The following is a 21,847-nucleotide window of genomic DNA, read 5'->3' as shown; positions in this document are numbered from 1 at the left end:
GACCCATCGCACTCAATAGGTGGCTGAAGATACAGAGAGCTGCGGAGCACTCTGTCCGAATTTGACCATAGACTAAGGTTTTACTGAACCTTAAAGTGCTGGCGAAGCACTTTTGCTGGGAGTTCGCTGACCCAATCGGGGTCTTGATCGATAGCTGCAGAGCGGGTGGAGCGCAGGCGTTGCTTCCGAGCTGTGGGTTCCGGTCCTGTCCTGAGCGGTCCTGTCCTGAGGGTTTGCTGTCCTGTCCTGAGGTCCTGTCCTGATTCCTAATCTGAGGGTATCCTGTCCTGTCCGGGGGTCCATTCTGCACCTGCTGTCCTTTGAGGGGTATCCTTCCTTGAGGGTTTCCTGTCCTTAACTGACCCGTGGCCAGGGTTTGGTTTCCACACCAGTCTAGGTAAATACTGCTCTAACTTATTTAAACTTGCACCTTTCTATATTTCTACCTTTTGCTTTAATAAAGCGATACCTTGGCATATGTTATTTTCCATGTCTTTCCGCAACTATTGAAAGTCATTTGCATTTTTCTCATAAATTTGTTCTTATGTCTTCTCACTTGCTAGAAATTATATTTTGCATTGCAGTTTGTCATTTTCTGATATGGTCTAGAACCTCCTTACCTAGACTGTTCAAAGGCCCGTTCACTTTAAGTTTAGCGTGTTACTCTTTATAGGCCTTCCTATAGTTACCCATGCATAGTCTGTCCATGCTTGAAGATTTTGAGATTGTGTAGTATTCTTCATTTATATTCAATAGCAATTTTCAATGATTACCCTGTCATTATTTCTCTATAGTTATATCATTTACATTTTACTAGTCATTGAATGTCTCATTCTCGTGTATTTGATGCAAGAAAACAATGAATTTTAGATAAACATTTTAAAACTTCCCGTTGTCCGTGGTCATTTCAACAGTATTGAATGTTATTGGTTGGGTTTGTATTTTTGCTGCCTTTCCTTTTACAGCTAGCTCCCTGATTCATTGTGGTCATTAGGTACCCGCATCGGTGGATGGTAAGTCGGGTGCACTGAGAAACAAATAGTAGGGAACACACACAAATTGGTAGAGCTCGTGAAGTCACCTGGTCAATGTATATGGTGATTTGAAAGTATATGGGCCCTGAAGCCGGAAACGGCGAAAAAAATTATTGGTCGGGTGGCCTCGCGCGCTCTATCAGTTCTTACCACCTACTTGAAGTAGGTGGTAAAGTGCAAGGGTTTTGTCACTATCATACATTGCAGTTAGACTCACTATCAGGAAGGGACGCCCTTGGCATGCCCCTTCCTAATAGCTAGTTGCAAACCATATTTTGTGAGTCTGTATAGGTTACCGACTCGCAAAATAGGGTTTGTACATGGGGCAGACCAATTTTGCGTTCGCAAACGGGCCGAATTCCCGTTTGCACCCACAAAAAAACAGTTGTACATCTTCCCCAAAGTCTCTTATGTATCATGAACAGTAAATGGCCATACCAAGAAATGAACATAGCATTAAAACATCTTATGGGGATCAGAATTTGATAGTGCCCGGACTTTTGCAGGATCAGGTCTGGAAAAATGTGGCCAAAGAATTCAAATTTGTCTTGTGGAACTAGCATTTGCCTACCTTTAATGTCAGGCCTGCATCTGTAAGTAAACAACACACTTGTGTGAGAGCTTTATCATGCTCTTTCTGTGTAGCTCTGAAAACCTGAATGTCACTGCTATAATTGAATGCATTTGCAACAAGTTGTAGGATACATCGAATGACGTCTTGGAAAAGTTCTGCAGCCAATGACAAACCAAAACTGAGTCGCCTGTAACTAAACAGAGCAACATGAGTAGAAAATGTCGTAATGTACCTGCCATCTTTTTCAAGTTCTAACTGATGATAACCTTTATTTAAATCAAGGCGAGAAAACATTTTGTAATCATTTAACTGTGTTAGCATGTCAGCTATATGAGGACCTGGATGTTGTTTTATTTCAATTGCATTGTTTGCCTGACACATGTCAGTGCATATGTGTACAGCTCCTTCACTGTCCTTTTTGGGCACTACCATTATGGGAGAAACCCATGGCGTCAGACAAGTAGAACGCTCACTAATGTTATGCCTTAGTAACGAGTCAAGCTCTTTTTCAACAGCTTCTTTTAAGCGGAAAGCAGTTTGTCTATGTCTCTGAGCAACAGGACAGCCATCTTAATTAATGTGCAATTTCACTTTCATAGTCTTAAGCTTTCCTAACCTATGAAACAATGAAGTGGATTCACTTACTATTTCGTAATGAGCATTCATATTGCAATTCACAGAAGTCAGTCCCATATTATCTGCTGTGCTAAAACTGAGCAAACAGGCACTTGAAGCTGTACCTTGATGCACATGAGCGGGTTCTTGCACCTTCGTCTTCTTGTGTTTGATTCTCCCAACAATCAAACCTTGACTTTTTATGGACGTTGATGCAGCCCTTGTATACACTTTTGCTTTCGATGGTGTGAGTGGTGGTAATAGAGACAGTTCATTATATTTCCCTTCAGGCATTATGTTTATTAAAGCACCACTGTCTATGATAACAGGTATTGAACATCTTTTTATTTTCAATGTAATCTTCGAACAATGTTTATATGATTTTGGTGCTTTCCTATGTGAATTTGTATACCACTGACATTTTCTTACATGGGGCCAGTCCAAAATGCTCATGTTTCTCTGAGGTAACCATGGACATGGCACAACAATCTTCTTCACTTTCACTCTATGTCATGGCAAACAAACAGTTGACAATGATTTAGATGAGAATCTACTTTGTTCAGTGTTGATTTGCCTCCATTGATGTCGCCACTTGGCCTTATGGCATGCGTTGAATGTTGCTTTTGGAAGGTTCTGGTGACCATTTTGCCTTTGCGCTGTGACGCATTTACTTTTTCCTTCACTTTGCAAAGTATCACAAACTGGTTCTCCTTCCTACAGCCTTTATATATCTCTCTGATGGCGGGACATTTACCTTCATATGGAAATAGAAATCCAGATCTAAAACACAACTTTGTTTACAGGTATACATCACTTTGTGTCCTTCTGTCTTTTGCTTTGGCTTACATTTTACGTTCAAATTTAAGTAATCAATAATCAAAGTAATCAATGTATCGGCAAAACTTACTTTCTGACGGTTGGCAAGAGCAGCATGCTTCTTGGCTTATTTGTTTACAAGTCAGTTTGCTTGCACATAATTTGTCTCTTGCCACTTCTAAGACTCAGATTGGTTGTTGCCCTTGCCAGTCTGATGAAATAGGACTTCAGAACATCAAAGGCAGGCAGACTGCAGCAACTCAGGAAGACCAACTTTACATCTCGATTTGCCATCGCTGCAGCTGTGGCAATCGTCGCCACCATCAGAGGTCTTGTCATCTATAGGTCTTGTGTAATTCTCTTCTTCTAAAACCCAGGGTCTGCACTTGAGTGTTGTCATGTCCTCTAGTATCCTCCCAATGGCAGTGCTGCGGAGGAGAGTCCTCCTCTGACCCCACCCATTCCAGTCTTAATACAGGTGTGGTCAGAAAGCCTTGCTAATGCCACCCCAACCTGTGGAACACTAGCAAAAAGTGGGTTCAGAGCAGAACGCAGGCCAGTGACTTCTCTCCCAGAATCAAGCTGACCAATTTTCCTCCAAAGTGTTGGAAAGCTGTTCATTAGTAGTGATAAGTAGGGACCTACCACTTGCAATAAGGCCACAAACACAACAAAAGGTTCAGTCAATGTCTCAATAAATTATTGCCTTGCTCAACCTTTGGAAGCTGGCTGCGAGCAGGCAGCCGTCACTTGGGATGTGTAAACCATGTAAAAGCCCAATGCATTAAATAAGTAAGATACACACACATTTATACAAATAGGTTATATTTTGTAAGAACAAATAGATATAAAAATGACAAAAATCCAATGTAGGGAACCAGAGATATGATTATTTAAAGATTAACCCCTTCAGCGCGGGTGACAAAGCCAGCTCGTCATGGGCGTTACCTGCGCTGCGCGCATGACGAGCTGGCTTTGTCACAATCAAGCCATTTTTCAAATTTCAGCGCACGGCGGGAATTCGTGGTAGCGCGGAAGCGGTTAAAAGTAACACTAGAGCTTAGAAGCAAATAGCGCTCAAAGGGTTAAAAAGGTTGTGCTGGACTGGGACAAAGTTAAGAGTTCTTTACTTTAACCTCCAGAAGTGTTGTTTGATGCAGGAGAGTGGCCCATATCACCAGTCAATGGTTGAGATGCTCTGGTTTGCCTCTTGGAGTCTGGGACTACAACTCTCACAATGCACCTAGTCAGCTTACGGAGCTTTTAAAAAATGTTGCTCCGAACTTCTAGAACTTCGTCCAGAAGTTCAGCCTTGAGGGTTCAAAGTGTTCACAACACCAATCCAGGGGTCTAGAATCTCTGATTTCAGAATTCCAACAATGCACCTAGCCAAATTCTTAAATTCCCAATTGACGCATTCAAAAATTGGGACGATTTGCTGGAGATGATGCAAGTGAGCTCATTTAACCTGTAGCTTGCAGGGAGTCCACTCCTTAATCATTCTTGAAGCAAGGCAAAGGGCCAGATGTACGACCATGACAATTTGTGACTCACGAATTGCGCTCAAATGCGAGTCGCAAATTGCCATGTACAACAGCGTCTGAGACAATGCCCAATGTGGCGCAAATTGCCTGCCTCCTAAATATTCAGGTGGCACGCGCAGTTTGCAACCCCATTAGGAATGGCTGGCCCTCCCGGGGATGGTGGCCTGCTGGGCTCAGCAAACCTCCATGTCTGGGACTGCTTTTAAATAAAGCAGTTTATTTTTCAAATGCAGCCTGTTTTCCTTAAAGGAAAACAGGATGCATTTAGAAAAAGAAAAATTTAACTTTTTCGTTTAATTTTTTAAGGGCAGGTAGTGGTCCCTGGGACCACTGCCTGCCCAATAAAAATATTATCCCCTGCATTCACACATAGGAAGGGGTCCCCCAGGGACCCTTCCCGTTTTTGAATGGGTTACCACCCTATTGAAGAGGGCGGTAAACTGCGAGTGTTTTGCGACCGCAATTGCGTTTGCAAAACATTCTTACATAGGGTAGCGAGTCGCTATTATGAAGGGACACCCTTGAAATGCTCCTTCCTAATAGCGAGTCGCAAATCCTATTTAGCAAAGTTGCAAAAAATTGCGACTCGCTAACTCGGGTTTGTACATGGCCCTATTGTATGTTGCATGTGCAAACTGGTCGTAAAACTGTTTGCGCATGCAAAATAGGGCTGTGCATCTGGCAAAAAGTCCTTAGGGTTGTAGTTCCAAGTGTGCAGAAGGTACAGTCCTTCAGAGTGCAATCCTTTGGAGTGCAGGTTAAGGTTTTCAGCAGGACAGTCCTTCTTCTCCTTATAGAACAGGAAATCCATTGTCTACTCTGACAGGACACTTCACACCTCATGGACCAGCTCTGGCTCAGCCTTGGAAAGGCTGGCCAATCAGGAAAGGTTAGATGGAAAGCTGGATTTTGGCTCGCAGAAAAGAAAGTTTCATAACTTCTTTTCGGTATAGATATTACAAATCTAACAGTGAAACAGGAGCAGCTTGTGCAGGTAAGAGCAATGGGACGGGGTGGGGGGGGTTTGACCAGACGACGATGACGAGGGAAAATTAAATAAATGCCATTCTTGGTGGAGGCACAATGCTCAGCCCTGCACATGTGCACTAGTGCGGTCCTGTCACAGACTCCAACTATGAAACTCACCGTGACAGCACAGCAAAATGATGAACCTGACATTAGAGATTGAGACATAGTGGATGGACAGAGCTCAAGAGACCAGACAAAGCAGTTGCCACTGACTGTACCACAGCACGCCAAGTATCCCAGATCTGTGTGAATTGTGATTCCAGTCTAGGATTTTTTCCTTAAATTCTGGTACATCTACGGATCATTTGTTCCATTATAACTCCAGGGCTGCAGGGCTATACGTCCCTGAATGAAAAGAAAAAAAACTGTTGAGGAGCACCTCATGCATGAACCTGGTAAACCAGATGACTATGCTACCAGCAGTGCTGCTGTCTCTTCTTATCATTGCTGAAAGAGAATCCAATTTTATTTGTGCCTTTTTGAGCAATGCCATTGCAGTAGTGTTTTTCTTTTAAGCCATGCTCATTGATTAGGAATTTGCTGGTAAAAATGGGTAAATGTGTGTGATCACACAGCATACCAGATCAGATACTGTACTTTTACAGTATGTGCCAAAATGAGCAATTTAAAAAAAAAAGAGGACAACATTACCATTTAATTATACTGTTTGATTACAACAAAAAAGTGTCAATAGCAGTGCCTTTGTAGCTATGTGATACTATTGTGCTTTGTCAGGGACTCATTTATGCAGTGGTGGACAGTAATTTGATCAGAGAGAGGAGTGGGCAGGCCACTCACACACGTACATACTCAGACTCATCCATTCACATGTAATCACACTCACACACACACACACATTCACAATCACGCACACATACACCCTGCATTCACAAGCACACACACATGCACACACCCATCCACAGTACGTAGAGCACTAATACAATCATATTCATACATGCACACACACGTACGCATGCACACACTAAACATTAAAAAAGCAAAAAAGCTTACCGGACTGCGGCGGTAATCTTGGATCTTTGAAGGAGTCTCTGAGGTTCCTGGAGGGTTGGAACTTGTGCCTTCTCTCAGTAGCTGACCTTAACCAATAAGAGGAGGCAAGAGGCAGCAGTTCCTTACTCAACAAAGAGTGGGATGGGGTCAGTGAGAGTTGCTGACCCCACTCCACTCTGTGACGAGGTGTCATTATTTGAAACTTGGCCCTGGACACGCCAGGGTAGAAAATTGAAGGGCTTTGGTCCAAGTCTGTCTGCAATGTGCCCCCTCGTTATGAAGTGGAGGAACTCCAGGAGGTTTGCAGAGCTGAGGAGGTTGCACCTAGTGAGCTGTGAAATCCTCAGGCTGTCAAAGTTCAGCTAACGCAGCCACGCCCTATAGTACATGTATAGCGCTTTTCTGCCTGACCTAAGCATAAACAATGTCTGTCAGGCTGATCTTCGCTCAGCCTGACAATCTTCATGTCTGCAAAAAGGTGGGAGCAGGGCCCCTCCGCCTTTTAGGATGGCTGCACTTTCAGTTTTTGCATTCCTATGCTAATACTTACTGCTAGTCCTTGTTTATTTTGGGTTTGAAAACCAAGACACCCTAAAATTGATAAAAATAAAATGTGGTCTTAAGGCCAAGGCTAAGTCCCACTGACATTCCAAAACAAGATAATCACTGGCAAATTCCCAATACTGGAGCAACACCTCTCCCTCCCTATGCACTGGTGTGATCCACCTAATGTCACAGAATTGACGTTGATGCACGAGTATACCTAACCTCTACACACCACATATGGCTTCTGAGCATTTTGAAGAAGGTGCCAGCAGAATAAGTCATGGTGGGATTGGACTTGGTTAACCAACTTGGCGAGACTACCTACCCCTGCTAGTTATAGTGATGAGAAAGTAGAGGTGGGCAGGCCACTGAAAGGTCAAATCATATTCTTGCTTTATTTTATCTTAAGGTCCTCTTGGACCCTTGAATTCTAAACAAGATGGCCCTCGTTGAGTCTTCTGCCTGTCACCAACACTTTAAGCTCATGCACGAATAATTGAAGTCAAAGCATTAACCTCTGATGTAAAAAAAAAGAGAGAGCAAGAGATTCTAAGCAAGTGGTTAATCTGCAAAACGTGTAACTTTAAGTCATGGGTTTAATCCCAGCTTCAGTGCTTGACAAACTTGTGTGATCCTTGACAAATATTTTATTTACTTTTCTGTGATTTCTTCATTATTGCATATGAGAACACCATCCAAATAGTAAGTTTAGAATGTATGCTGTACAAAAGGCTCTTGACTTTTGTGAATATGCTATAATGTTGCTCAATGCATAATATGATTCTAGGCCTCATATAGGGTGCACATGACAACTGACTTGCCTCTTAGGGCCCAATTCTGAGTTTCGGCGGTGTGAGGGCTGTCAGTACTCCACTGCCATGCCGCCGCACTGACGAAACTCAAAGCTGCCCGTCCGCCAGATTACAAGTTATTTGTAGTCTAGTGGGTGGGTGGCATAGTGTTCCCAAGGCAGTGCCTCTTTCAAAGACTGCAGTGCCTTTAAAAAAGGCACCACAATGGGAATGCCTCTCAAGGTTTCTGCACGGCATGGACTGAAAAGCCCATGCCATACAGGAACTGTTGTGCATGCACACAGGGAGACACATGTTATGTACATGCACAAGCAGAGTAGGAACCGGGGGCTATCTACATCCCCCTTTCTCTCCTCTCCGCCAGGGTTGACATGGAGGAGGAGCCTCCATGTCACTGCTGGCAGAGAGAAATCTCATAATATGATTGGGGGGACCACGGTATGTTGCGGTCTCTGACTGCTGTGCCACCTCCAGGGAACTTGAGGAAAAAGGGGGGTTTGGCCCTGTGGGAAAGAGGGTAGGTTGGGCCTTTAAGTAATACAAAAGGGGAATTTTACCTATGCCTCTAATACTGATTGAAAAACAATTAATGCATAAAGAGGGATACATCAAAATGTATTAATTTACCCAGACACTTGATTTATGTCATTTACTCTTTGTTGAGTTTTTAAAAAAAACTTTTCTAGACAGAGAAAGAACATCATCAACTTCATATTAAACCATACACCATTGTTGAAACAAAAAAGCAATCTATACAATTGATGTGTGAAACAATAAACATACAACACAAATGTGCTCTCAGATTACAAAAACAAATCAATATGAACAAATCATTAAACAGTTGCCAAGGAACAGTACAAAAAAACTGCAGTTGACAAATGAATTAAATTCCCAGGGGGTAAGCATTATGTGATACCACCCACATTCCTGTTCCAATATTATTATATTTGGATATTGTATAACACAGGGAATGTCACAAGTGCCGATGGCACGATTCCTTTAATGAATAAGTAGATGCCGACGCGTTTCGAGTCTCACTGTATTAGTCACAAGATTCTCATCAGGGCAGGATAAGTCATATCCATAGGAACTGTTTATAAAAAAGACAAAGGGGAGAGAATACTTTTAGAAATTGGTCCTCTATCCAACCAAGCTTGCTTTTACAGAAACGCATCAAACGATGCAGCATACCTTAAGGGACCAGGCGTTTGCTGGTCTTTTAAGAATGTCATCAATTGCCATGGGTATGAACCTGCAACAGAGTGAAATACCATTGAATGTACTGTATCAAGAGTACGGACTGCAACCACAGTTGCGGGCGGGTTGTAAATCTAATGATTTTACCTTTATTATAGATCTGGCGCTACGTCCAAATGACCTAGAAGATTGAGTTGAATTTATTCCCAATGTCGAATATTGTTTATGTATCTGAAAGGCAATGTTTAAACGACGTGTAAATGAAACCAGAAAACAACCAATGATTTTCGACCCCCTGCGCGCCACGGAAGAACGGAAAACATGGCTTACTTGTAAAAAAGACGTCAATTGGGCGGAAGATGGTTACCGCTATCACGTAAATGACCAGTGTCTGTATCCTGCGAAAAAAAGCGGAAAAACTGACTTGACTTCTTGTTACTGGGACCAAAAAAGGTATATTCTGAGAGTAGAGGTCATAAGTCTTACCGTTAGTTATGCAGCTTAACGCATTGTCGATTTCTCTCGCCGGCGGCTTGGGGCAAACAGGGAAACCCGTGCATGCGCACTTGTGGTAAACAATCGGCAATGCGGTCACATGGTGTATTGTGGCCAATCAGGCATGTCGGGAGATACATGATGGTGGCTATGAATTGTGGGAGTTGTAGTATTAATTAAAACATATTGAAAACACGACATTGGGTTTTATTCATGAGTGTGTGGAAAGGAAATTATATCCTATTCACTTCACTCAGGCAGTTCAGACCTTTATTTACACTGTCAAATCTCATGATTAGGTATGCCTCTTTGCGCAAAAGTGCAGCCTCAACATTTGACAATTGATATTTAGGGTCAATCCATGTTAATACTGTCCACTTAAAATCATTTTCCCCATGGTTGTTGGCCAAAAAATGTTCAACCATAGGTGCAGATGATACTTTTTTCTTTATTCTCGAACGATGTTGCGTAATTTGTACATTTATAGATTGGCAAGTTTTGCCAATGTACACTCTGTTACAGGGACACAACACGGCATAGACCACATTCTTAGTCTTGCAGTTTGTGAACATCTCATGTTTCCATTTGACCCCGTCATGGTCAAACACGTTAACTTCCAATGTTGTTGAGGATGATACACAATTGCCACATTTGTGGTGCCCTCATATAGGTTTTAAGTTCCATTGTGCTAACAAGTCGCTCTTTTACATCATTCTAAAAAACGGGCGAGGTTCACCCCTAGGGAAAATCTTCTTCAGACAAAAGAAAAAGGTGAACTCAATAAATTGGTTTGCGTCTCAACTTTTGGGTTGCACACGAACCAATTCAAACGTATCATTTTGAACAATTGGCACCTATTGGAAAATTTGGAACATCCGTTGGAGAAACCCATTTTCTCTATGCGCAAAAACACGAGCATTGGCCAACAAGTGACAAAAGCAGATAGTTACATCCCCAAACAGAAGAGCGACTTGTTAGCAAAATGGAACTTAAAACCTATATGCGGGCACCACAAATGTGGCATTTGTGTATCATGCTCAACGACATTGGAAGGTAACGTGTTTGACCATGACGGGGTCAAATGGAAACATGAGATGTTCACAAACTGCAAGACTAAGAATGTGGTCTATGCCGTGTTGTGTCCCTGTAACAGAGTGTACATTGGCAAAACTTGCCAATCTATAAATGTACGAATTACGTAACATCGTTCAAGAATAAAGAAAAAAGTATCGTCTGCACCTATGTGGAAAATGATTTTAAGTGGACAGTATTAACATGGATTGATCCTAAATATCAATCGTCAAATGTTGAGGCTGCACTTTCGCGCAAAGAGGCATACCTAATTATGAGATTTGACAGTGTAAATAAAGGTCTGAACTGCCTGAGTGAAGTGAATAGGATATAATTTCATTTCCACACACTCATGAATAAAACCCAATGTCGTGTTTTCAATATGTTTTAAGTAATACTACAACTCCCACAATTCATAGCAACCATCATGTATCTCCCGACATGCCCGATTGGCCACAATACACCATTTCATTGCCGATTGTTTACCACAAGTGCACATGACCTCTATTCTCAGAGTATACCTTTTTTGGTCCCAGTAACAAGAAGTCAAGTCAGTTATTCCGCTTTTTTTTCGCAGGATACAGACACTGGTCATTTACGTGATAGCGGTAACCATCTTCCGCCCAATTGACGTCTTTTTTACAAGTAAGCCATGTTTTCCGTTCTTCCGTGGCACGCAAGGGGTCGAAAATCATTGGCTGTTTTCTGGTTTCATTTACACGTCGTTTAAAGATTGCTTTTCAGATACATAAACAATATTCGACATTGGGAATAAATTCAACTCGTTCTTCGAGGTCATTTGGACGTAGCGCCAGATCTATAATAAAGGTAAAATCATTAGATTTACAACCCGCCCGCAACTGTGGTTGCAGTCCGTACTCTTGATACAGTACATTCAATGGTATTTCACTCTGTTGCAGGTTGACACCCATGGCAATTGATGACATTCTTAAAAGACCAGCAAACACCTGGTCCCTTAAGGTATGCTGCATCGTTTGATGCGTTTCTGTAAAAGCAAGCTTGGTTGGATAGAGGACCAATTTCTAAAAGTATTCTCTCCCCTTTGTCTTTTTTATAAACAGTTCTATGGATATGACTTATCCTGCCCTGATGAGAGTCTTGTGACTAATACAGTGAGACTCGAAACGCGTCGGCATCTACTTATTCATTAAAGGAATCGTGCCATCGGCACTTGTGACATTCCCTGTGTTATACAATATCCAAATATAATAATATTGGAACAGGAATGTGGGTGGTATCACATAACGCTTACCCCCTGGGAATTTAATTCATTTGTCAACCGCAGTTTTTTTGTACTGTTCCTTGGCAACTGTTTAATGATTTGTTCATATTGATTTGTTTTTGTAATCTGAGAGCACATTTGTATTGTATGTGTATTGTTTCACACATCAATTGTATAGATTGCTTTTTTGTTTCAACAATGGTGTATGGTTTAATGTGAAGTTGATGATGTTCTTTCTCTGTCTAGAAAAGTTTTTTTTAAAAACTCAACAAAGAGTAAATGACATAAATCAAGTGTCTGGGTAAATTAATACATTTTGATGTATCCCTCTTTATGCATTAATTGTTTTTCAATCATCAGTATTAGAGGCATAGGTAAAATTCCCCTTTTGTATTACTTAAAGGCCCAACCTACCCTCTTTCCCACAGGGCCAAACCCCCCTTTTTCCTCAAATTCTAGTGCGGGTTGTTACCCGAGCGGGTAGGGATTGACAGAACGTGTCCTCCCTATCAGGTCACAACAGATTAGGTCTACAGCAGGAGACTCGTTCCCTGTCTAGCATGGCAGAGAAAGATACGCTGTCCTTCACGGAAAGCCACATTCAGAGTCTACTTGAATCCTCTCCATATTCCACTATAACATTAAGCACCTCAGCGAAACAGCAGAATGAGGCAGACAAACTAACCCGTCTCCAAAAAAAACACATACGAACTGAGCTACACGGCCATTTTTTGTTCAAACATTTAAAGGCAGGAACGATCCCCTGGGGTCTCCAGGTAAAACATATTCCAGTCATCTTCACTGAAGACGCGGATTACAAGAAAGGTTTCAGTCAAATAAACACCAAATGCAGTAGGGATTTAATGGTTTATACCATAGAGACAGCCCAACGTATCTGCAGTCAAGAAGAAAAAGAAATCGAAGAACTTATTAAGACTATTACAGACAACCAAACTGTAACGGAAGCTAAGATCCTCCTAGATAAGATCGAAAAGGAAATCCAGCTTTTCAAAGATAACACACTTAATGTAAAAGCAGCACAATTTGAGAGAGACTCCAAATCGTTCAAATTGGAACAGGTCTATCCCTTCCTCAAAGAAGATTTCTATACATCAGGAGAATCAAGGGGAGCACTGACATCTTTCCAGGGTAGATCAAGGAATAGGTTCCTAACATTCTCAGACACAACCTCTTCTGACTCGTCTTTGGACTCTAGACAGGATAACTCCAAAAGACGAGGGGCTCCAGCAGCGTCTCCTTTTTTAGCCAGAGGCGGACAATCGAGAGTCCGTTTCAAGCAGCCATGGGAGATGCGAAACCGCAACAAATCCTACAAGAACTAGATAAGTTAACTATAGTAAACCTTTCCAGTAGACAACTTACCAAAGATGAGGAAACACTCTTAACCCTGGGCTTCAAGTTTGTTCCTAACAAAAAAACGGATTTCACTAAACTCAAACTAGAGGCATTGGATTTTTGTCGTAAAATAAGGTTGAAGGTCTTTTTCGCGGATGCCGAAGTGATGTCAAGTCAGGAAACCACAGGATTAAGGGTCAAATCTAGGTTTACTGCCACCCAAAATATCCCAAAGCAAGTGATTGCCTATGAGCAAGCGGTCCTATCATCCCTTACCAAACTTGAAAAGAAAAAAAGTTTTGTACATAATAACATCAACAAAGGCTTAACATCTGGCATTCGGGATCTGAAGGCAGATACATCTATTTTAATAAAACAGGCGGACAAAGGCGGGGCAGTAGTAAAATGGCCCCGCTCCATGTATCTGGAAGAAGGCACATCACACGTTAACAATCGGGACTGGTACAGACCAGTTAAGGAGGACCCTATTTTTGCAATCCAAGACAAGATTGCAAACATCACCAAGGCAGGATTGGACGAGGGCATTTTGGGCCCGAAAGAATTTGAATATTTGAACAAAAAATCACCAAGTACGCCAGTTCTTTAGTTTTTTGCCAAAGATTCACAAAAACGACCAAAGACCACCAGGTCGACCGATGTGTCGGGCTGTGATTCCGCCTTAGAGCCGGTCTCTAAATATATTGATTTTTTCTTAAAATCTTTTCTACCACAGGTCAAGTCATACCTCAGGGATACTACCGACTTCATCACTAAAATAGAAGGACAGTCATTTAATGAAGCAACACAACTGATGGTGACCTTAGATGTCCCCTCACTTTACACCCAAATCCCCCAAGATGAGGCTCTGCAGGTGTTAGAATTATACCTGGACCAACGTGACAGACCCCACAAGGTACCTACCTCATTCATTCTATCATTGGCTGAAATCACTTTACGCAGCAACTATTTCAAATTTGAAAATGCGTTTTTTGTCCAAGTCAAAGGCATCGCCATGGGCTGTCCTTACGCACCTGAGATGGCGATACTATATATGGCACAGTATGAAGAAAGATTCATATATAACAATAATCCATTCTCTGGCCATATAAATCAATTGTTAAGATACATTGACAACGTCTGGCTCCTGTGGCAGGGGAGCCAGACCGAGCTCGATCAGTTTTATGAATGGCTCAATTCGAGACACATTGATATCAGCTTTTCAATGGAATCCAGTCGAAGCAAAATGACCTACCTTGACATCACAGTAGGCACCCGCGATGATAGTCTAACAACCACTTTACACAAAAAAGAAACTGACAGAAACACCATCCTTCATTATAAAAGCTCGCATCCACAGTGCTTGAAAGAGAATCTCCCTTTCGGACAACTGTTGCGAATAAGACGCAACTGTACGGATTTGGCAGACTTTGAATACCATGCGACACGGTTTTGTGCTGAAATGGCGAAAAGGGGTTATCCAAAAAAACTTTTACATCATTCTAAAAAACGGGCGAGGTTCACCCCTAGGGAAAATCTTCTTCAGACAAAAGAAAAAGGTGAACTCAATAAATTGGTTTGCGTCTCAACTTTTGGGTCGCACACAAACCAATTCAAACGTATCATTTTGAACAATTGGCACCTATTGGAAAATTTGGAACATCCGTTGGAGAAACCCATTTTCGCTATGCGCAAAAACACGAGCATTGGCCAACAAGTGACAAAAGCAGATAGTTACATCCCCAAACACAAGAGCGACTTGTTAGCACAATGGAACTTAAAACCTATATGCGGGCACCACAAATGTGGCAATTGTGTATCATGTTCAACGACATTGGAAGGTAACGTGTTTGACCATGACGGGGTCAAATGGAAACATGAGATGTTCACAAACTGCAAGACTAAGAATGTGGTCTATGCCGTGTTGTGTCCCTGTAACAGAGTGTACATTGGCAAAACTTGCCAATCTATAAATGTACGAATTACGCAACATAGTTCGAGAATAAAGAAAAAAGTATCATTGGTTGAACATTTTTTGGCCAACAACCATGGGGAAAATGATTTTAAGTGGACAGTATTAACTTGGATTGATCCTAAATATCAATCGTCAAATGTTGAGGCTGCACTTTTGGGCAAAGAGGCATACCTAATCATGAGATTTGACAGTGTAAATAAAGGTCTGATTTGCCTGAGTGAAGTGAATAGGATATAATGTCCTTTCCACACACTCATGAATAAAACCCAATGTCGTGTTTTCAATATGTTTTAATTAATACTACAACTCCCACAATTCATAGCAACCATCATGTATCTCCCGACATGCCCGATTGGCCACAATACACCATGTGACCGCATTGCCGATTGTTTACCACAAGTGCGCATGCACGGGTTTCCCTGTTTGCACCAAGCCGCCGGCGAGAGAAATCGACAATGCGTTAAGCTGCATAACTAACAGTAAGACTTATGACCTCTACTCTCAGAGTATACCTTTTTTGGTCCCAGTAACAAGAAGTCAAGTCAGTTATTCCGCTTTTTTTTCGCAGGATACAGACAATGGTCATTTACGTGATAGCGGTAACCATCTTCCGCCCAATTGACGTCTTTTTTACAAGTAAGCCATTTTTTCCGTTCTTCCGTGGCGCGCAGGGGGTCGAAAATCATTGGCTGTTTTCTGGTTTCATTTACACGTCGTTTAAACATTGCCTTTCAGATACATAAACAATATTCGACATCGGGAATAAATTCAACTCGTTCTTCGAGGTCATTTGGACGTAGCGCCAGATCTATAATAAAGGTAAAATCATTAGATTTACAACCCGCCTGCAACTGTGGTTGCAGTCCGTACTCTTGATACAGTACATTCAATGGTATTTCACTCTGTTGCAGGTTGATACCCATGGCAATTGATGACATTCTTAAAAGACCAGCAAACGCCTGGTCCCTTAAGGTATGCTGCATCGTTTGATGCGTTTCTGTAAAAGCAAGCTTGGTTGGATAGAGGACCAATTTCTAAAAGTATTCTCTCCCCTTTGTCTTTTTTATAAACAGTTCCTATGGATATGACTTATCCTGCCCTGATGAGAGTCTTGTGACTAATACAGTGAGACTCGAAATGCGTCGGCATCTACTTATTCATTAAAGGAATCGTGCCATCGGCACTTGTGACATTCCCTGTGTTATACAATATCCAAATATAATAATATTGGAACAGGAATGTGGGTGGTATCACATAACGCTTACCCCCTGGAAATTTAATTCATTTGTCAAATGCAGTTTTTTTGTACTGTTCCTTGGCAACTGTTTAATGATTTGTTCATATTGATTTGTTTTTGTAATCTGAGAGCACATTTGTATTGTATGTTTATTGTTTCACACATCAATTGTATAGATTGCTTTTTTGTTTCAACAATGGTGTATGGTTTAATGTGAAGTTGATGATGTTCTTTCTCTGTCTAGAAAAGTTTTTTTAAAAAACTCAACAAAGAGTAAATGACATAAATCAAGTGTCTGGGTAAATTAATAAATTTTGATTTATCCCTCTTTATGCATTAATTGTTTTTCAATCAGTATTAGAGGCATAGGTAAAATTCCCCTTTTGTATTACTTAAAGGCCCAACCTACCCTCTTTCCCATAGGGCCAAAACCCCTTTTTCCTCAAATTCTAGTGCGGGTTGTTACCCGAGCGAGTAGGGATTGACACAACGTGTCCTCCCTATCAGGTCACAACAGATTAGGTCTACAGCAGGAGACTCGTCTCCTGTCTAGCATGGCAGAGAAAGATACGCTGTCCTTCACGGAAAGCCACATCCAGAGTCTACTTGAATCCTCTCCATTTTCCACGATAACATTAAGCACCTCAGCGAAACAGCAGAATGAGGCAGACAAACAAACCCGTCTCCAAAAAAAACACATACGAACTGAGCTACACGGCCATTTTTTGTTCAAACATTTAAAGGCAGGAACGATCCCCTGGGGTCTCCAGGGAAAAAATATTCCAGTCATCTTCACTGAAGACGCGGATTACAAGAAAGGTTTCAGTCAAATAAACACCAAATGCAGTAGGGATTTAATGGTTCATACCATAGAGACAGCCCAACGTATCTGCAGTGAAGAAGAGAAAGAAATCGAAGAACTTATTAAGACTATTACAGACAACCAAACTGTAACGGAAGCTAAGATCCTCCTAGATAAGATCAAAAAGGAAATCCAGCTTTTCAAAGATAACACACTTAATGTAAAAGCAGCACAATTTGAGAGAGACTCCAAATCGTTCAAATTGGAACAGGTCTATCCCTTCCTCAAAGAAGATTTCTATACATCAGGAGAATCAAGGGGAGCACTGACATCTTTCCAGGGTAGATCAAGGAATAGGTTCCTAACATTCTCAGACACAACCTCTTCTGACTCGTCTTTGGACTCTAGACAGGATAACTCCAAAAGACGAGGGGCTCCGGCAGCATCTCCTTTTTTAGCCAAAGGCAGACAATCGAGAGTCCGTTTCAAGCAGCCATGGGAGATGCGAACCCGCAACAAATCCTACAAGAACTAGATAAGTCAACTATTGTTGCGTAATCACGCTAGACGCTCCTGAGGTTGTTTCCTTCTTGACGCCGCCAACTCCCAGCTCCCTCGAGAACTAGCTACTCGGCAAGGATTAAAGAACACTTGCTAAATCTCTAGTCACCAAGGGAAAGGGGAAGTGGATTGAGAAACAAACAAAACAACACTGGTCTGTCTTCGTCCAGTTGCAATTTCTCATTCAAGTGTTCAGGGCTGGTTGATGACGTCTTGCTTGCTTTACGTGACTCTGGAGTTACACAAATATACAATCAACCTCTAGAATTTTCCTTCTAGTCTACAGATATCGATATCAACATATTCAAGAGCTGAACTAACCGTGAATAGAACCAGCCCTTGTGTACACTTCACTGGGTTCTGAGATTTGAAGGTTATCTTTACTCTTGATTACCTTTAAAAAGTTAAGAACATGAATAAGAAATTCTCAAAGTGTGTCTTTTCTTTACCAGAATTCAAAACTGGTCTAACAAGGTTCAGAACTGGTTAATGTGGTTAGTTTGTGAATTGGAACTTGCACACCATGCACATACCTTGTAACCCAGTTGCTAGGCTAGAAGAAGGGTTCTGTAAAAGAATGGAAAAAAGAAAACAACAAGCATCCTAGTCTAAACCTTTACAATTGTAGGGCTTCTTGAGGATCAACTTATTGGATTCATAAGCTGGAAAAGTACTCGATTTGTTTGTAACCTTAGCCCTAAAACGAACTGTAATTTGGATTGTCTTAGGTTTGTTTGTATACAGATACTTCTTAGGTTGAGAATCACCCTTTTGTCTTTTTGCAATACAATTATTAGTTAACACAATGTTCTTTACACTCTCAGGGTAAACGGTTTTCGAAATAACACAATGTTCTCACACTCGAGTAAATAGTCTTAGTAAATAAACAAGTAATTTGTAAGTCTTAAAAGGAAACACGGATTCTATGCTTCGAAAATTGTACCGAGTTGCATAGCAACCTCTAATCTTACTGTCCTTTCTTTGTTTTCGAGGCGATGTCCTGGTTCCTGTGGGAGTGGCCGATGACGCGTTCCCCGGAAATCCAAGACGATGTCCGACGAAACCAGGAAGCCTCAAGAGTCAAATGAAGGGCCTGGGAACAGAGCTTCAGGTGAGGAGAAGGGACCGGGAGGTGGAGACAGGGTCGGGGAGTGTCCAGAGGGAAAAGAGCCGAGACAACCAGAAGGGAAATCTGATTACCGGGAGAGAGGGTTCTTGATAGCCGGCAGGAGCGCTTGTCGTGAAGGCAAAGAGACGAAGCGCCGTCTTACACGAGCGTCCTTCTTTTATACGCTCGGCAGGATCACGGTTGGATATTAGCATATTACTCACGCCGAGTGCACGTGTTGTGGTTCTAGAACTTGGGGGAATGATCGCTCCGAGAAACCACAGAAGTATACAAGCATTGGTATCAGCAAATACAGGGGCACAACATTATGGCAATAGCATAACCAAACAAGCATTGGCAAACTAAGTTTTACAGTGAGCAGCATAACCTAAAGGAACAAACATAGGCTAGGTTAACTGATACCAGCACGAGCTCTCATTCCTCTAACAGTTCCACCCCCCAAAGGTCATCTCACGGGGCGTGGTTTGCCCGGGTGTAAAGCATGAAATGACCTCACCAATCTGGGGGCATGAACGTTATTCGCTGATTCCCAAGATCGTTCTGAGGGGTCATACCCTTTCCAGTCAATGAGGTAATAAAGACGACCTCGAATACGTTTGGCATCCAGAAATTTTTTTACTTCATATTCGAGGTGGTCCCCCACTACAATTGGAGGAGGAGGATTATCAGGCCGTGTATTGGGATCATAAGGCTTCAGGAGGGAAACATGGAACACAGGGTGAATATCATAATCCTCAGGCAGGCACAATCTAACTGATACTGGATTTACAACCTTATCAACGGAAAAAGGACCAATGAATCTGGGCTTTAATTTCTTGGGACCTTCTAATTGGATATTTCTTGTGGACAACCAAACCATTTGCCCTTTGTGGTACACTGGTGCAGGGATTCTATGTTTATCAGCGGCGTGTTTCATTTTGTCTTTACTTTTCACCCACTGTTTTTTAGCACGCTCTTGAATATCTAGCAACTCGGTTAATCTGTCCATGACTGCTGGCATGGTTTCTTGTGTGTTAGGTAGAAAAATGGGAAGAGACCGGGGATGTTGTCCTGTAAGGAAATAGAAAGGCGAGCAACCTAAGGCTGAGTGTGAGGTATTGTTATATGAAAACTCGGCCCAAGGTAACATCTCATCCCATCGTGAAGTGGTGGTGGACAACAGACAGCGTAAACCTTGCTCAACAAATTGGTTAACTTTCTCTGTTTGGCCATCTGTTTGTGGATGAAAGGAAGATGACAAGGCCAACTCCACTCCTAAGTGTTTACTGAGTTGTGACCAAAATTTGGATACGAATTGAGGACCTCTGTCCGAGATACTTTTGCTTGGCAAACCATGCAACTTAACAATAGTGGACAAGAAAATGGTACTGAACTCTACAGCGGTTGGCAGTTTTAACAGTGGAATAAAATGTCCCATTTTAGAGAGTAAATCAACTACCACCAGGACTGTGGTATAACCATTAGACTCTGGTAGATCGGTGATAAAATCCAAACTAATGGTATGCCATGGTTGTGGAGGAAGATCTATTGGTTGAAGTAACCCCATGGGAGGTTTATGTAACGATTTCTGTCTAGAACAAACAGGACAGGATCGGATATACTCTTGAACACCTGGAATCATCTGTTCCCACCAGAAATATCGTTGACATAATTCTAAAGTTTTATTTACTCCGGGGTGCGCGGCCATAGCTGAATCGTGATTCCACTGTATGACCTTTTCTTGCAAATCTTTGGTAGGAATAAACAATTTGTTTTGGTGAAAGAAAAACCCTTCACTAATCGTATTATTCTTTTTAGATAACCATTTTTTAGAATCATGAGACTCGAGCTCTTTTTTGAAGACGTTAAGGAAACTACTCGTGTCAACAGTAACTACTAACCTTTCTTTTGGAAGAATACTTGGTGATTCTCTAATCTGATCATTATCTTTCTTACATACTAAACGAGACAGAGTATCCGATAGTAACTGTTTATTTCCGGGTCGATAGGCGATTATAAAATCAAATTCACTGAAGAATTGTAACCACCGCATTTGTCTAGGTGTAAAGGCTTTCACTGTAGAATAAAATGTAAGATTTTTATGATCAGAATATACTGTTATGGTATGTTTGGCCCCCAATAAGTGGTGTCTCCATTCCTGGAAAACATCTTTTATTGCCAACAGTTCTCGTTCTGCAATTGTGTAATTCTGTTCAGCTTCTAGCAATTTCCTGGAATGAAATGCTACTGGATGTAAGTTACCAGAGTCAGGGTTCTTCTGTAACAGAACACCACCTAGTGCAGTTTGAGAGGCATCCGCCTCTACATAAAACGGTCTGTCAGGGTCTGGATGGACCAAAATAGGTGCAGAAGTAAATGCCTTTTTTAATTAAACGAAAGCATTATTTGCCTCTTCTGTCCAAAGAAAAGGTTTTCCTTTTTTCAAAAGTTGTGTGATGGGTACAACTATTTCTGAAAAACGTGCAATAAATCGTCTGTAAAAGTTTGCGAATCCCAGGATTCGTTGTATGTCCTTAACTGTCTTTGGAATTGGCCAATTAAGGATAGCATCTACTTTCTTTGGATCCATATGGATCCCATTTGGTGATAAACAATATCCTAAAAACTCCACCAAGCTTTTGTTGAATTCGCATTTTTCCAACTTAACGAATAAAGAATGCTCTCTTAATCTTTGTAGAACTGAACGGACATGTTGAGTATGATCTGCTGAATTTTTAGAGTATATCAAAATGTCATCTATATACACAATACAATGAACGTCCAAGAAATCATGTAAGACTTCATTGATGAAATACTGGAATGC

At 41.6% G+C, this 21,847-nt stretch overlaps 1 protein-coding gene across 1 annotated transcript in view; it reads right to left on the bottom strand.

The window, feature by feature from the left end:
- LOC144824808 (putative methyltransferase DDB_G0268948) overlaps positions 1 to 21,847 on the bottom strand; it is a 529,359-nt gene that overhangs the window by 19,354 nt on the left and 488,158 nt on the right. The window lies entirely within an intron of this gene.

Source organism: Lissotriton helveticus, chromosome 3_1 (genome assembly GCF_964261635.1).
Source record: "Lissotriton helveticus chromosome 3_1, aLisHel1.1, whole genome shotgun sequence".
Taxonomy (NCBI): domain Eukaryota; kingdom Metazoa; phylum Chordata; class Amphibia; order Caudata; family Salamandridae; genus Lissotriton; species Lissotriton helveticus.
The sequence above is the reverse complement of the archived record's forward strand: the minus strand, read 5'-3'. Positions and strand labels throughout refer to the sequence as shown.